This window comes from Gopherus flavomarginatus, chromosome 4, assembly GCF_025201925.1.
Source record: "Gopherus flavomarginatus isolate rGopFla2 chromosome 4, rGopFla2.mat.asm, whole genome shotgun sequence".
In the NCBI taxonomy this organism is placed as follows: domain Eukaryota; kingdom Metazoa; phylum Chordata; order Testudines; family Testudinidae; genus Gopherus; species Gopherus flavomarginatus.
Window position 1 is genome coordinate 169,543,228 of NC_066620.1, and position 17,938 is coordinate 169,561,165.

Here is a 17,938-nt window from a genome sequence, read left to right on the forward strand (position 1 = left end):
GTTCTGTCACCTGGTACCACTGAGAGCAGTTTAGATCCATCCTCTTTGGAACCCCCTTTCAGGCAGTTGAAAGCAGCTATCAAATCTCCCCTCATTCTTCTCTTCTGCAGAATAAACAATCCTAGTTCCCTCAGCCTCTCCTCATAAATCATGTGCTCCAGCCCCCTAATCATATTTGTTGCCCTCCACTGGACTCTTTCCAATTTTTCCACATTCTTCTTGTAGTGGGGGGCCCAAAACTGGACACAGTACTCCAGATGAGGGCTCACCAATGTTGAACAGAGGGGAATAATCACGTCCCTCAATCTGCTGGCAATGCCCTTATTTATACAGCCCAAAATGCTGTTAGCCTTCTTGGTAACAATGGCACACTGTTGACTCATATCCAGCTTCTCATCCACTGTAACCCTTAGGTCCTTTTCTGCAGAACTGCTTGCTCGCCATTTGGTCCCTAGTCTGTAACAGTGAATGGGATTCTTCCGTCCTAAGTGCAGGACTCTGCACTTATCCTTGTTGAACCTCATCAGGTTTCTTTTGGCCCAGTCCTCTAATTTGTCTAGGTCCCTCTGTATCCTATCCCTACCTTCCAGTGCATCTACCACTCCTCCCAGTTTAGTGTCATCTGCAAACTTGCTGAGAGTGCAGTCCACACTATCCTCCAGATCATTAATGAAGATATTGAACAAAACCGGCCCCAGGACCAACCCTTGGGGCACTCTGCTTGATACCGGCTGCCAACTAGACATGGAGCCATTGATCACTACCCGTTGAGCCCGACAATCTAGCCAGCTTTCTATCCACCTTATAGTCCATTCATCCAGCCCATACTTCTTTAACTTGCTGGCAACAATACTGTGGGAGACCATATCAAAAGCTTTGCAAAAGTCAAGGAATAACACATCCACTGCTTTCCCCTCATCCACAAAGCCAGTTATCTCATCATAGAAGGCAATTAGGTTAGTCAGGCATGACTTGCCCTTGGTGAATCCATGCTGACTGTTCCTGATCACTTTCCTCTCCTCTAAGTGCTTCAGAATTGATTCTTTGAGGACCTGCTCCATGATTTTTCCAGGGACTGAGGTAAGGCTGACTGACCTGTAGTTTCGCGGATCCTCCTTCTTCCATTTTTTAAATATGGAAACTACATTAGCCTTTTTCCAGTCATCTGGGACCTCCCCCGATCGCCATGAGTTTTCAAAGATAATGGCTAATGGCTCTGCAATCACATCCGCCAACTCCTTTGGCACCCTCGGATGCAGCGCATCTGGCCCCATGGACTTGTGCTCGTCCCATTTTTCTAAATAGTCCCGAACCACTTCTTTCTCCACAGAGGGCTGGTCACCTCCTCCCCATGCTGTGCTGCCCAGTGCAGCACTCTGGGAGCTGACCTTGTTCGTGAAGACAGAGGCAAAAAAAGCATTGAGTACATTAGCTTTTTCCACATCCTCTGTCACTAGGTTGCCTCCTTCATTCAGTAAGGGGCCCACACTTCCCTTGACTTTCTTCTTGTTGCTAACATACCTGAAGAAACCCTTCGTGTTACTCTTAATATCTCTTGCTAGCTGCAACTCCAAGTGTGATTTGGCCTTCCTGATTTCTCCTGCATGCCTGAGCAATATTTTTATACTCCTCCCTGGTCATTTGTCCAATCTTCCACTTCTTGTAAGCTTCTTTTTTGCATTTAAGATCAGGAAGGATTTCACTGTTAAACCAAGTTGGTCTCCTGACATATTTAGTATTCTTTCTACACATCAGGACGTCTTTGTCCTGCACCCTCATTAAGGATTCTTTAATTCTTGAAGCCTTCACCCCTCTTTTCAGAATATGACATTTGCCTTCAGTGATTTAATATGTGAATGTGTCCTACATTGTGTCCCTGCATTATCCATCTCCCTATTTCATAACTTCTCTATCTTTATTCTCTTTGAGTCTCTTCTTTAAAGCGCTGTTATGGCTGTCGGCTATAAAAACCTAGTAGATGAAGTGCTTCATTATCCCTCTCTTAATTCAGCTACTGAGAACATTTAACAGACATTTTCTTTTTTCTCCTGCCACTCCTCAAGAAAAATAGACTCTATTTTCCCAATCATCTTTGAGACCAAAATAATGAGAGATTTATCAGACTCATTCTTACAATTAGCTAGTATATTCCCCTATTATTTTTTCTCCTGGGGTGGCCAGAGATATACAGTAGAAAAAAAATCAATTAAGTATTCTTAGTGTTGCTGACTTTAAAAGATTTATTTTAATAACTCAGTGACTTTCTTAATGTTTTATTTTATGGTCCATATTGTAGCTTTTCCTGTGCTGCTAATGTAATCTTTTACCAGGTTGTGCAGCCACTGATACAATTAAAGGCTAAAGCAGAAAGTAGACCAATTGCCCCACCTACTTCAACCCTGGCACTGAAGCTCCCCACCCACTTGGGACATATGGGCCATATGACCAAGAACCTCCACAAGCACCTCCCACAATGAGGCCATCTTATAAAATGACCCCAGAAGGAAGAGACCCTGGGCAGCTCCAGATGCAGCAGCAGCAGCAATAGGATGTGAGGCAGGGAAATGAGAAAGAATGAGCAGTGAGACCCTTCTTCCTGCTCTGGACCCAGATCTAACTACCCAGGCACCATGTAGAGTAGAAACCTGGTCAACACCTCCTCAGGTTTGGCCTATGGAAGACCCCTGCTGGAAGGAAGAGACCGATGGTGGTAGCAGCATAAGAAGGATTTGAAGCACAATATGGTCCCCAAGAGCCTGTTCTCTCCAGTTAATGTCACTAAAACTTAGCTCAGAAAGGTAAATTTCTCAGTCCTGAAGCCAAGGAAATAAGCTGAGTAAGCCCTAGATGTTGTACATCTACGTTCCTACAGGAAGGGTAGAAAATTTAATGTGCCCAAGACATTTAAATCAACAATAGAATAGAAAGCTGGGTTCCAGAAGGAAAAAAAAAACAGGATTTAGATTTAGATTTGGATTTTGAACATCTCAAAATTCAGGGATTTTAGTTCATGCCCATCTCTAATAGAAATAGTAATTTGCAAGAAGTTAAAGTCTTCTGTATAAGCACATATAGATGGTAACCAAATGTCTGAATATGTGGATATCTCAATCAAAGGCTAGGTATGGAACTGGCTACTAAATTGATTGGGATACTGTAATTCTTCTTACATTGTTAAAAAAACCAAAAACAAAAAAACAAGTTGTTATAGCTGGCTAAATTCAAAGCTGTTTGAATACAGCTGAATAGCTGGGGAAGAAGGGGTCGGGGGGGAGAAAAGATTGGCTCCATGTATTTCAATGCATCAATAAAAAGGTGGATTTTTACAGATACTTTCTCTACAAGCGTTTGAAGATACAGCATAGTCATTTAGCAGAAATTCAATGACTTATTGTACTATTATGAATCTAAATACTCAGTTGTATTCATTTCATCAAAGCCAGTTTCAGGGAAAGCCAATCCCTGTGTTGACAGGTACTTTAGACAACCCTTTTCTATAGACAAGCTGGAGAATTATACTGCATTACCACATCTCTAGATAATGAACAGAGGAGGAAACTAGTGCACTGCCCTTTGACATTTTTAGTTGACAGCATATGAATTTTAGTCATGTATCCTTTTCTTTTGAAGGATAAGTTACATAATGTGCCTAACAGATTGTTGAAAAATACTGTGAATTTTCCTCTAGATTTACAGAAAGGTCTCAAATTATACGAGTGCTACAAGCAAATAAGGAAACAAGATCTGACCAGACAAGCTTGCAATATAGACAGTGTACATATGATGGATAGAAAACAACGAAATAAGTAATTGAGCATTGCTGTTCAGCAGTGACTTGCAGTTTCTTGGGATTTTGTTAGTTTGCTTTCATTTCCCTGTTAGCAGTTCCTTGAACAGGTATTTTCACAAATGGTAACAGTTTCACCTCATTTGTATGCCACTTCTTTTCTAATTATTTACTGAGGTCACCTGGGTAAATATGATCCCTGTTCCAGTCCCAAAGAGTTTACAATCTAGTTCAGACACACAAAAACCAACATTCAGGTAAAATATGGTTTACATAGATATACAACAGTACTACACCAGGAGAAGGTAAAAGTCTGAAGTTGCAGAGAAATCTGGCTCTGGTCATTGCTGCACACAGTGTTGTTGTAGCCGTGTTGATCCCAGGATAATGACTTCTGTAAGACTTCTCCACTACCTCTATTTTGTATCCTCCCATGATATATTACATGTTCCATATTCAGTTCCCTTTTCTAAATTTCGGATAATGGACAGATCTGCATCTAAACTAAACCTCAGGTATAGTATAACTCATTAAGTTGGAATACGAACAAGAGGGTGCTAGCCAGCTCTCTACCACCACATTCTACAGGGCAACATCATCTGTTCTCACTGAGGATAACCAAAAGAAACTACACAAGGGGCAGGCAACCTATGGCACATGCGCCAAAGGCAGCACGCGAGCTGATTTTCAGTGGCACTCACACTGCCTGAGTCCTGGCCACCAATCCGGGGGGCTCTGCATTTTAATTTAATTTTAAATGAAGCTTCTTAAATATTTAAAAAAACTTGTTTACGTTATATACACAACAATAGTTCAGTTATATATTGTAGACTTATAGAAGGAGACCTTCTAAAAACGTTAAAATGTATTACTGGCAAGCAAAATCTTTAATCAGAGTGAATAAATGAAGACTCGGTACAGCACTTCTGAAAGGTTGCCAACCCCTGATCTAAATCGTTGATGAAGATATTGAACAGAATTGGACCCAGAAGTAATCCCTGCCGGAGCCCACTCGTTACGCTCTTCAGAAGCACTGCTCTGTTTAAACGGCTGCAGAAAGGGAATTACTTCTCAGACCAGAAAATAACAGTTGGGGATGTTGAAATGCCTGTAGTTATCCTGGGGGACCCAGCCTACCCCTTGATGCCATGGCTCATGAAGCCATACACAGGCAGCCTGGACAGCAGTCAGGAGCTGTTCAACTACAGGCTGAGCAAGTGCAGAATGGTGGTAGAATGCGCGTTTGGACATTTAAAGGGACGCTGGTGCACATTACTGACTCACTCAGACCTAAGCCAAATCAATATCCCCATCGTTATTGCTGCTTGCTCCACAATCTCTGTGAGAGTAAGGGGGAGACCTTTATGGCGGGGTGGGAGGCTGAGGCAAATCACCTGGCCACTGAATACGTGCAGCCAGACATCAGGGTGATTAGAAGAGCGCACCAGGAAGCGATGCACATCAGAGAAGCTTTGAAAACCAGTTTCATCACTGGCCAGGATACGGTCTGACTGCTGTGTTTGTTTCTTCTTGATGAAAACCCGCCCCCTTGATTGACTCATTCCCTGTAAGCAATCAACCCTCCCCCTTCGATTACAGCTTGCTTTCTAAGGAAATAAAGTCACTCATTTAAAAATCATGTATTCTTTATTAATTAATTATAAAAAAAGGGAAAGAACTGACAAGGTAGCCCGGGTGCGGTTTGGGAGGAGGATAGGAGGGAAGGAAAAGGCCACTAAAATATTTCAAAATAATGACAGCCTTTTGGTTGGGCTGTCCACTGGGGTGGAGTGGGCAGGTGCATGGAGCCTCCCTCCACGCATTCTTACATGTCTGGTGGGTGAAGAGGCTATGGAACGTGGTGAGAGAGGAGGGTAGTTATACAAGGGTTGCAGCGACACTCTGTGATCCTGCTGCTGTTCCTGAAGCTCCACCCGATGCTGGAGCATGTCAGTTTGATCATGCAGCAGCCCCAGAGTTGCATCCCGCCACCGCTGATCTTCCTGCCTACACATCTGATCTTCCTGCCGACACATCTGATCTCAAGCGTCTCTCCTCTCCTTACGTTCGTCCCTCCTCTCCTCACGGTCACTGGCATCTTTCCTGTACTTTGATACCACGTCCTTCCACTCATTCAGATGAGCTCTTTCATTGCAAGTCACTTCCACGATTTCCAAGAACATTTCGTCTCGCATCTTTTTTTCTGCCGCCTTATCTGAGTTAGCCTTTGGGACGGAGAAGGGAGAGTTGAAAAATTTGCAGCTGCCGGAGGGAGGGGAAAAAATGGGAGAGAAGTATTTTAAAAGATACATTTTTACAGAACAATGGTTATATTCTTTCACGTTGAACACCACTATTCACCTTACATAGCACATGTGATTTCAATACAAGGTCGCATTTTGCATCTTACTATTGAGTGCCTGCGGCTTTGGTTTTAGAGATCACAGACGCAGTGCCGGGCAACAGAATTCAGCTTGCATGCAGCCATGGTAAGCCATTGTCTTTCATTTTCTGCAGCCTTCATATATCCAGTGCCCTCCTTTCTCAAATACCAAGCAAAGCCCGTTGAGTGCTGCGTCTTTCCTGTTAACGTGCAGCAGCAGAAACCAAACTCCCCCTCTCCATCCAATTCTCTAGGATGATCGCTTTACCTCTCTCCCCATCGTGCGGCTGGTATCATGGAAGATCCCTGCTAGCCACCTCCCACCCCATGGTTGGTATCAGGGAAGATCTCTGCTAGCCAAATGCGAAAAAGCTCAGTGCCAATCACACACACACATCCCCCCACTTGGCTAACTGCAGGGAAGGATATTTTTTTTCAGCCACAGGCAAACAGCCCAGTAGGAATGGCCATCTCTGTCCCCTTAATTAAATTCCCGTATTTCAACCAGGTTACCATGAACGATATCATTCTCCTGAGGATAACACAGCGAGATAAAGAACGGATGTTGCTTGAATGCCAGCAAACACCGGGACCATATGCTGCCAGGCTTTGTCATGCAATGATACCAGATTACTTGCTACATGCATGGCGTGGTCAAGTGTCCTACCATGGACGACGAAATAAGGCTGCACTGCCTAGAAACCTTCTGCAAAGGCTTTTAGAGTATCTCCAGGAGAGCTTCATGGAGATGTTCCTGGAGTATTTCCGCTCCATCCCGACATGTTAACAGACTTTTCCAGTAGCTGTACTGGCCACGAATGCATCCCAAGTCCTCAGGGCAAATTAATCATTAAAAAATGCTTGCTTTAAAACCATGTTTTATATTTACAGAGGTACACTCACCAGAGGTCCCTTCCATGGCTTCAGCTTCTGGGATACTGCTTTGGGAGGGCTGGGAGGGGAATTCCGTCAGGCTGAGAAAAAGGTCCTGGTTGTTAGGGAAAACAGTGTGCTGTGAGCTCTCTGCAAGCTCGTCCTCCTCTACCTCCTCCTCATCTTCCCCGTCCGCAGAATCCTCGGGCATGGCTGAGATTGTCCCAGCCTCGGAATCCATGGTCAGGGGTGGGGTAGTGGTGGCAGACCCCCCTAGAATTGCATCCAGCTCCGCGTAGAAGCAGCATGTTTGTGGCCCTGCCCCGGACCTTCCGTTTGCTTCTTTGGTTTTCTGGTAGGCTTGTCTGAGCTCCTTAACTTTCACACGGCACTGTACTGAGTTCCTGGTGTGGCCTCTCTCCATCATGGCTTTGGAGATTTTTTTCATTTCGTCTTTTGGAACGGAGTTCTGTTAGCACGCAGTCATCTCCCCACAGAGTGATCAGATCCAGTACCTCCAGTACGGTCCATGCTGGAGCTCTTTCCTGATTCTCAGCTGCATGGTTACCTGTGCTGATGAGCTCTCCACGCTAGGCAAACAGGAAATTATATTCAAAAGTTCGCAGGGCTGTTCCATCTACCTGGCCAGTACATCCGAGTTCAGATTGCTGTCCAGAGCAGTCACAATGGTGCACTGTGGGATAGCACCCGGAGGCCAATACCGTTGAATTGCAGCCACACTAACCCTAATCCGACATAGCAATACCGATTTCAGTGCTATTCCCCTCGTTGGGGAGGAGTACAGATATCGGTTTTAAGAGCCCTTGTATCGATATAAAGGGCTTCGTTGTGTGGACGGGTGCAGTATTAATTCGGTTTAACACTGCTAAATTCAGTATAAATGCATAGTGTAGACCAGGCCTTAGAGACATAACTACATAGGCACAGTTACAGTTGCTGTGGGAAGAATATCTTTGAATGTCTGTCTTTCATGCAGTTATATCGTCAACCCTAATTTTGCATTAATACTGGGGGGTGTTTTTGCAAAGAATACTAAAGAAGTCAATGGAGAAACTTTAGCTATTCCTAATTAAAACACTAAATCAAACATGCCAGAAAACAAATTACTAAAATACATTACTACTACAGTAAAATTAATGACCCTGTGCTTATTGTGGCAATATTTCAACTGTTACAATATGGAACTTTAAGACCCAAATAAATTAGTTTTATAAAACTTCCTAAGCTTGGAGTACATTGGCAATGATTCAGCTGAAATTAATATCTGTTGAATTGTTTCTTGTTTATATAATTTTCTATTAAAATTTTAAATGTTCCTATGAACCAAGAAGCTCAGACTAGATAATGTGGGACCTTCAGTTATGTTTAAACTGGAGAAAGCAACAAACTTTTATAAGTTCTAGTTCAAGTGAAAATGAATATGGTTCACTTGATAGACAAGAGAAATGTCACAAAAAAACCAAAACAAAACCTGCTGAGTTCCGTAGAACGTGCATTCATTTATTCTGGGAAAATGAAAAAGGTCTCTTCCTCTCTACTTGTTATGTCAGTTTACACACACAATATGAAGTATTATATGTGAATGTTCTCAGTGGGTACTCAGCTAAACAGTGCCCAGTTTGTGCACTACCAAGAGACATGCTGGTAACTAGTGAGGAGTTCAAAAGACCTACTTAAATTACATGCATTATTCACATACATTGTTCTGATATTTAAGTGCACGCATCCACAAAATGTGTTTGTACTTTACTTGGTAAACAAGAAATTGTTTGTTGATTGAGTTCACCTGCAATAAAAACCTGCCATTCTTGTTCTGAACTAACAGTTACAGGGATAGGGCTGGGGAGGCCATGTGTTATGCCTCTATGGGCTGCTTTTGTTCTTTATTTCTCATTACGGATCCATGAATGGGTACAACTGAAATAATGGATGGCTCTCAGGGGACTGATAACAGGTGAGTTAATAAATGGTTTGACAAAATTATGGCTATATCACACTTTGATAAAATCACAGATAATCAACAAATCTTGATTACATTATTTTCTTAACACTTCCCAGGATCTGCATTTTCACTCTTGTAGAGATACAAGACTGTCTAGCTATCTTGAGTTGTACAATATGCACATCATGCACATCCTGGAAGCAGTGACTGCAGGGGGGGGACAAACTCTAGGAAGTAATTTCATCACCATCCCCACTATAGAGGGACAGGAATGCCTTAACACAAGGCTTTGTCTTCAAGTGTGACCAAGATTGAAACTATCTGGTAACTGCTGAATGCTGTGTTGGAAAAGAGTTGGTGGAGTTTAATTCAGTTGCTCTTTCGGATAGGAGAGCACATCATAACTGGCAATAATTAGTGCAGGTGTTCTCAAACTGGGGGTTGGGACCCGTCAGGGGATCACAAGGTTATTACATAAGGGGTTGCGAGCTGCCAGCCTCCACTCCAAACCCCACTTTGCCTCCAGCATTTAGAATGGTGTTAAATATACAAAAAAGTGTTTTATTTATAAGGAGAGTGGGATCACACTCAGAGGCTTGCTATGTAAAAGGGGTCACCAGTACAAAAGTTTGAGAACCACTGAATTAGTGCCTTTATTGATAGCTTCCACAGAAAAGTAGAAGACTGAAAAAGCATGGAGAATAAATTACCCACTCAGTTCAAATTAGGTTTCTTTGGGACATGGTTGAATCACTTGTGTGCAAACGGGCACTGCTAATGTTTGTAATACATTAGTTCTGCAGATAAATAGAAGGTTTCATTCTCCAACACTTCTTCTGGAACTCTTTATAAGCACTAAATTCAGTATGGGATCGATCATGACCTTATGCACCCATCCATGATGCAGGAGAGAAAGGAACACTCTTATGCTCCATCATGAGCTACTCCCATCAGTGGAGGCTGCCGGCCTGTGGCACAGACCAGCTGCTGCCAGACTGCTATTGTCTCCGTTGCAGGTGAGTGGGTAGTGCAGCCTAGGTTCTAACCTCCAGTGTTCCAGACCACACACTGGAGCCAGAACAGAAGAAGAAACAAAAAAATGCTGGGGCAGATCATTTCCCTCTGCAACAAGAGGGAGCAAAAACCAAATTGTGATTCAGAGTCAAGCTACATGCTGCCCTTTACCTGAGCTGGAATGTAACATATTGGAATGAAGCTACTTATCTCAGTCATTACTGTACATCTTCCTTCCACCACAGCTAAGCAGGAGGGATAGAATCCAGTCAGTGGAATCAGTGAACAGCATTGTGTTACCTAGTTTAACATCCAGACAGGAGAGGGCTCCATAATCCCCCGAGTACAGAGAAAAGGATAACATATTATGGTTAGAGAGACCCTGAACAGGAGAGAGCCAAAGTCTGCAGGTGAGGAGCAGCAGGCTAGAGGCAGCAGCTTGAAAGCTGGGTACAGAGGGAAGACTGGGTTGCAAGCAGCCTGAGAACTGGGACTGAAAGCTGGACGGGGAGCCTCCTGTTGCTGACGGAGCAAGCAGTAGTTTTAGCAGGAGGATACAGAAGTGTGGTCTGCAAACAGGAGGTGTAAGGGGGTGACTGCATACATAGCAGGTTATCAGTGTGGAGGAGACCTCAATGAGACTGTTACCTCTAAATCTGTGTTCGACTCGCCCTAAGGTCTGGATTAGGAACCCTTGGGAAAAATTTTAATTATTTTGCCCACTGTAAGAACATTCTGTCTCATTTGCCAAAAGTTTTTAAATTTTAGTCAATAAATGAGAATAAATGTAATTGCATGTAAATAATTGCAAAAGGCTCTAATGTGCTTCAGTTGCTGCTCTACCCTTACCGTGGATGGGGCAGTACCCTACTTGAAAGCTTTTTGGTAATTATTATAAAGACACATGCAACTTGTCCTGCACCAAGTGTTTGTTTTAGCACAGTGGTAGGCAACCTATGGCACGCATGCCAAAGGTGGCACACAAGCTTGTCGCAGCCCTAAAGCCTATGCTCAAACATGGCGTCTTTTTGGCCAATTGTTGGTCAAGAGGTCAAATTGGTACCGTGTGCAACACCGTAGTGTCCTGTGCCTATTCCCGCTCTTTTCCCTGGTCACCTAAGGGTCAGGCTAGTGCCGTGTGCAAAAATACCAGTGTGCCTGTTCTCGAACCTTCTGTCGATCAAAAGGTCAAGTTGGTGCTGTGTGCAAAAGCATAGGGCTGTGTGCAAAAGTAGTGTGCCGGGTGCAGCTCCTATTGACGTAGAGGGCATCAGCTCAGAACCTGGTCAGTGAAGGAGCGGGGGACTAATCAGACGCTGACACGAGTAGAAGTGTCCAAATAAAACTGTATCTCGCGCCAAAATCTGCAGGAGTATTCGCGGGTTAGCTGGAAGGCCTGATCACCCTTCCAGCCAGGGTCTCCTCTGGATTTAGCCGGCTCATGTCGTATCATTTTGGTTCTTTGGATTACTTCCCCTCCCCAATTCGCCATGTCCTCGGTGTCTGTACTGCTGGTCAGCTGTGCCTGGAGTGTGGTATGTGCATTTTAATTTCTGTAGATACTCTGTTTAACTTCTTCCCTTTTTCCCTTCCCTTACTTGGTACCAAGTTGTGTATATAGTATATGAGAGTCAAATTGTTGTATTAATTGCTACTGTGGTTAGTTGGTGTATTTTTATAGTATTCAATTAATGTGTGTACAGTTTACTTGTTTTGTGTATCTGCTCTGGTTTTTAGTGAGCAGTTGATTATAGACTGTTTGGTTTCTTGTTGTTGAATGTAAATAGACTGTTTCAATCTGTGTGTCTATTCTTGTTCTGATAGTATTGTTAATTAGTAAAAGTGCTCCTCCCCAGCCCAAGTTGCAACTCATTCCCCATTAATAAACAACCACTTGGTTTTGAATTACAATCTGTTTTTGTTTTGATTTTCCTCTCTCAATCAAATCCTTACTTGAACCTGCATTGGTCTTGGATAGAGCTGATTTTCAGTGGCATTCTCACTGCCCAGGTCCTGGCCACCAGTCTGGAGGGCTCTACATTTTAATTTAATTTTAAATGAAACTTCTTAAAACATTTTAAAAAGCTTATTTACTCTACATACATCCATAGTTTAGTTATATATTATAGACTTATTGAAAGAGACCTTCTAAAAATGTTAAAATGTATTACTGGCACGCAAAACCTTAAATTAGAATGAGTAAATGAAGACTTGGCACACCACTTCTGAAAGGTTGCTGACCCCTGTTTTAGTATAATATTTTCCATCTGACTGTATTGATGTGACGTTATTGACATGAACTGTGACCATATAGATCATTGTTGCAATCAAGGTCCTGTAGTTGCACAAATCTTGTACAAAGGACGTCCACTAAGGTGTCTATAGAAAGGTTGTAATTTGTTTATGATTATGCTGTCTGTGTCATTTTTGTATTTGAAGTTATGAATATTGGCTATGTACTTGTATCTCAATGTGTTTGATTCTAAATAGCCTTAGGAGAAGCATTTGTTCAATTTCTTGAGAAAGGACTATTCTTGGAAAGTGCCCAATCAAGAAACACTTAACTGACAATGGACTTTTGGAGATGCCAATCCACATCTGAGCTTTCCTGGGAATGTTCAAACTAACATGTAAACAATGGGATCAACTTGCAAACAGCTGAATCATTCATGGACATGTGACTTAGAATCATAGATTATTAGGGTTGGAAGGGACCTCAAGAGATCATCTAGTCCAACCCCCGCTCAAAGCAGGACCAATCCCCAAATCCCTAAATGGCCCCCTCAAGGATTGAACTCAACCCTGGATTTAGCAGGCCAATGCTCAAACCACTGAGCTATCCCTCCCAGGGGGCTACAAACTCCATCTTGTTGCTGTGACTTTGCACAGAACAACAAAAGGATTTCAGCCACAAGAGAGAATACAAAATGGTCCAGAAACCCATCCATTTTGGCTTAATTGGCTCAAGAGATGGCCTCTCCACCCCAAAGAGATGCCTGAAAGAAACTGGAACAAAGGACAGTAATTATGGGGGTGAGAGTGATGGCTGGACTCAGACTAGGAAGGAGTCCAGTCTGTGAAAGAAGCTTACCGGAACATCTATGGGAGTGAGATTTCATCTGTAACCAGTTTCTTCATGTATTAGGCTTAGACTTACATGTTTTGTTTTGCTTGGTTACTTACTTTGTTCTGCCTATTATTACTTGGAACCACTTAAATCCTACTTGTTATACTTAATAAAATCACTTTTGTTTATTATTGAACCCAGAGTTAGTGACTAATACCTGGGGGAGCAAACAGCTGTGCATCTCTCTATCAGTGTTATAGAGGGCAGACAGTTTATAAGTTTACCCTCTATAAGCTTTATACAGAGTAAAACGGATGTATTCAGGGTTTAGGCTCCCAGAAAGACTGAATACTGGGTGATGGGAAAATTGTTAATTGAGAAGCACTTGGGCTAAGTGGATCTTAGTTTTCTGTGAACATGGCTCAACCTCTTGGTCTGTGCTGGAGCAGACTGGTGTGTCTAGCTCAGCAAGACGGGAGTGGAGGAAAGCCTTTTCTGGCAGGGGGGTTTGTTCTCAGTGGTATCTCAGCACATCTAGTGACAGTCTTGAGGTAGTTTCTGTGATCCAACCCATCACAACTGAATCTGTTTGAGTAGTGCTAAGGGGGAAAAAGTAGAATTCAGTTCCTTGAAATAGACCAGTTTTTGTATTTTTACTTATGTAAAAAAAAATGTCTGCAAATCAGTCTAAATCAATTTGGAGGACTCAGCCACACCTTTGTGCATAACTTCCTGAAGTTTTATACTAGTGAAAAGATGACACATGTCTGTAGATAGTTTCTCTTACTGAGGAACAGAAAATCCAAAGTCCTAACACTGCCTGTCACTGACTGGATTCTTTTGCTCCAGCTCAGCCAGGGTGGAAGGAAGAGGTCCAGTAATGTTTCTGTAAAAACTAGACACACAATTTCATGACTCTGCCACTGGCATATGTGCTTAATGGTTGTCATGTGGTCCACATTCCAATCTCTATTTTTATTCAGTTTAAGAGTTTGATAGAGCAAGATATGCAGAATCTCAAATAAAATAGTACAAAATATCAGTTTTTTTTACATAAGTCAAACGTGCATGTGTCAAAGCCAGACTCAGGACTCACAATTTATCAGACCACTCTGTTTTATTAGCAAAGTGCTCTGCTAATACACCCAGATAATGTGAGTGCCATGCGAGGCCCAAACTATCTTATTTATACAGATAAAAAGGGCATAAACTTAACAAGATGACAAAGGGAGCAGAACTGATAAGTTTACCTGGGGCTAGATACACATCTTATTTCCTTATTAACTCTTACGATCTCCTGTTAATGTCCCACCATCAGCTTATGTGGACCCATTGTTCAATACCTTAATGTTTCTTTTCCTGTCAACTTTATCTCAACATTCCTCATTCCTGCTTTAAGGAACACACAGCATTTCTTTAATTCATTCTACTTCTACAATATAATTCATTCTACTTTCACACATGGTAATAAGAGGGAGAGGATGGGAAAGTAGGATATGTGGTTTCTATTCCTGGCTCTATCAAAGACATCCTGAGATATTGGGGAAGTCAGTACTTCACGTTCTTCATCTCTCTCATGGGTCATTGTGGGGCTTAAGTCATTAATGTATGGAGAGTGTGCTGATAGATAACAGATGCTGTAAATTCAGAGTCTCTGAGACAGGAAGTGGTATTTCCATAGAATCTAATATAGACTAGTCATTGCACCAAGAATGGCTTACAATTCTCTTTTAACTAACAATATCAGTGTGAGGGGTTGCTCCCCTTAAGGTGCCACCTGATGTGCTGAGATACCACTGAGCCTGCCTGTTCTGTCAGTCTGGCACCCCTCTTACTTGTCTTGCTGAGCCAAGCTGTTAAGCCTCCTCCAGCACACACACAAGCAGGGCCACACCCATCTGCAGAACAAAAGAGACACTGAGATCCATGCCTGGGAAGACTCAGCTTAAGGGACTTGCTCCAGCACTCAAGTGTCCATCTCCCTTGGAGTGCAGACACAAAGGTACATTATGAAATCCTCCTCCTCCCTCAGAGTGGAATAAAGTATTCACAGCCTCTTACCCCTTCCTCCCCTAGTTATGAATTGTACAAACTGGGTTATATTACAAACAAGAAATAAAATTAATTTTTGTAGTTAATAAACTTAAGTTAATATAAGAGATAGACAGAACAAAGCAGATTACTGAGCAAATAAAATATGCAAGCTAAGCTCAATATACTTAAGAATCTGGTTACAAAATGTAATTTCTTACCCTAAATGTTATTTAAGGCAGGTTGCAAAGTTTCTGTGGTTTAAAGTTCCAGTTATATTTCTTTTCAGACTGGACCCCTGTCTCAATCTGGACTCCCCTGCTTTGCCTTCACTTCAGGTATCTTTATCAGTCTCTCTTCTTGGGCAGACAGTCAATGGAGAGGAGGAATCCCATTTACCTTCCTCCCCACCCTTAAATAGGATTTACATAAGGCAGGAATCCTTTATTTCCCAAATTTGACCTTCCTTCCCTTTCAGTGGAAAGTTACAAGAAGTCCCAGATAATGTTTAGCATCAGGTGACAAGACCACTGACCTAGCAGTGTCACAGTTACATCCCCAGATGCCTCCCAAGAGGGAGAGAGATTAGTATCTTCATGGTCTCATTGTTCCTTTGTGATGGTCCATCAAATTTGATGGCCTGTCATCTGGTCCGTGTCTTCCCAATACACACCCAGTTGTAATTGTTACATAGTCCATATTGCTAGCTTTAGATACAGAAATGATACATGCATACAGATTGGATAGTCACATTCAGTAAATCATAACCTTTCCAAAGATACCTTACAAGACCCATCTTGCATAAAGTATCTCAGTTATGTCATATCCATATTACAAGCATATTTTCATAAAGAATATGGAGTGTAATGTCAATTATTAATATTCAACTGTTTTGATATTTCCAAATTGTTATATTTTCAGCCCAAGAATCAACGTATCCATAGGTAAGTTGAATAAAATAAATCAGGTACAAATCCGAACAGTGAATAATTCCCCCAAATTTAGACTACATGCCCACAAATCTTTTAGAAGTTATGGAGCTCAGCAAACATACTGTTAACCTTTGAATTTTGAATAGAAGATTATGCTATACCAAATGGCATTTTATACTGAATAAATCTGAAGGTGAAATTTTGTGTAAAAAAACAAAACAAAAATCCTGCAACATATCCTAAGCCAGGGATATGTTTTTGACCTAAGGGCCGCATCGGGTTTCCAAAATTGTATGGAGGGCCAGTTATGGGAGGCTGTGCCACCCCAAACAGCCAGGCGTGGCCTGGCCCTGCCCCCTATCCGACCCCTGCTTCCTCCGCTTCTTGCCCCGATGGCCCCCCGGGACTCCTGCCCTATCCAACTCCCCATTCCCTGTCCCCTGACTGCCACCAGAACCCCTGCCCAACTGCCCCCCACCATCCCATCCAATCCCCCCCTCTCCTTCCTGACTGCCCCCTGGAGACCTCTGCACCCATCCAACCCTCCTGTTCCCCACCCTCTGACTGCCCCGCCCCCTATCCACACCCCCATCCCCTGTCCACTGTTGTAAGAGCAGCAGTCATCTGTATGCTATGTATAACCTGTATGCTCAAAAGGTCTGTTATACTCCCCCCACACACACACACACACTCTTTTGTCTCCTCTCCCTCTTTGAATACCTGTGAAGTGGCTTCCCCCTCCCACTTCCTCTTGGAATGCTTGTGGGATGAATGGGCTGCTTGAGCAGCTGGAAGATCAGAAGAGCTTCCAGGTAGACAAGGTGTCTGGCACTCTGATTAGGCAACACTCACACATCCAGTGCATGGATACTGCCTGGCCAACGAGCTGCGACCAAGTCATCTCTAGTCACAGGCCATGAGGTCCTTAAAAGGGGAAGGGGCCATGTGCTCATGGGGGCATTCACAAGCTTGTACCTCCCATGAAGGCCCTTCGCCCAGACCTCCTGGCCAATGGTTTGCCATGTCGCATTTCATTGTGACTCGGGAAGACTTACCTTCATCACACCATCCATCACTGCGCTGGGACACTTACCTTCAAGGATCCTAACATCTCCAGTGCCGTGCCTGTCCTGGGAGCGTGAGTATGCGAGTGTGAGGGAGTGTGACACCCCCACCCCTTCCTTTGAGCTTAGCTATCAGTATAATAAACATGCTGCTTTCTGGCAAACTTGTGAGTCATTAGTCCTCCCTAAGCTTACTAGCTGGCTCAATTTCAGGTAACAACCACCACCCCGAACTCCCCTGTCCTCTATCCAACACCCCCTGCTCTCTGCCCCCCTTACCATGCTGCCTGGAGCACTGGTAGCTGGCGACGCTACAGCCATGCTGGCCTGTGGGAGCCAGCCACACGACTGTGCAGCACAGAGCACTGGGTCAGGCTGGGCTCTGCAGCTGCGCTGCCCCAGAAGCTCACCACCCAGAGCTTTGCACCAAGGGTGGGTTATGCTGAGGCTGTGGGGAAGGGGGAACAGCAGAGGAGGGGCCAGGGGCTCGCCTCTGAGGCCAGGAGCTCAGGGGCCAGGCAAAAGGGTCTCGCAGGCCAAATGTGGCCCGCTTGCCATAGTTTGCCCACCTCTGTCCTAAGCTGTATAATGCAAGACTTCGACTAAATGTGGTATAACACATTAATGTTTTCCTCAAATACACAGCCCACCAGAGCATTTCATAAGGCCCTCAGCCTGATTCAATACAATATACTAATGACCAATTCCTTTGGGTTTTTTTACCATGTTTATATCACTTTAGTTTACACAAGCGTGTACACAGACAATACTGTACATAAGTTGTTTCTATCTAAATATGTACAAAACAAGCTGGACTTAAAATA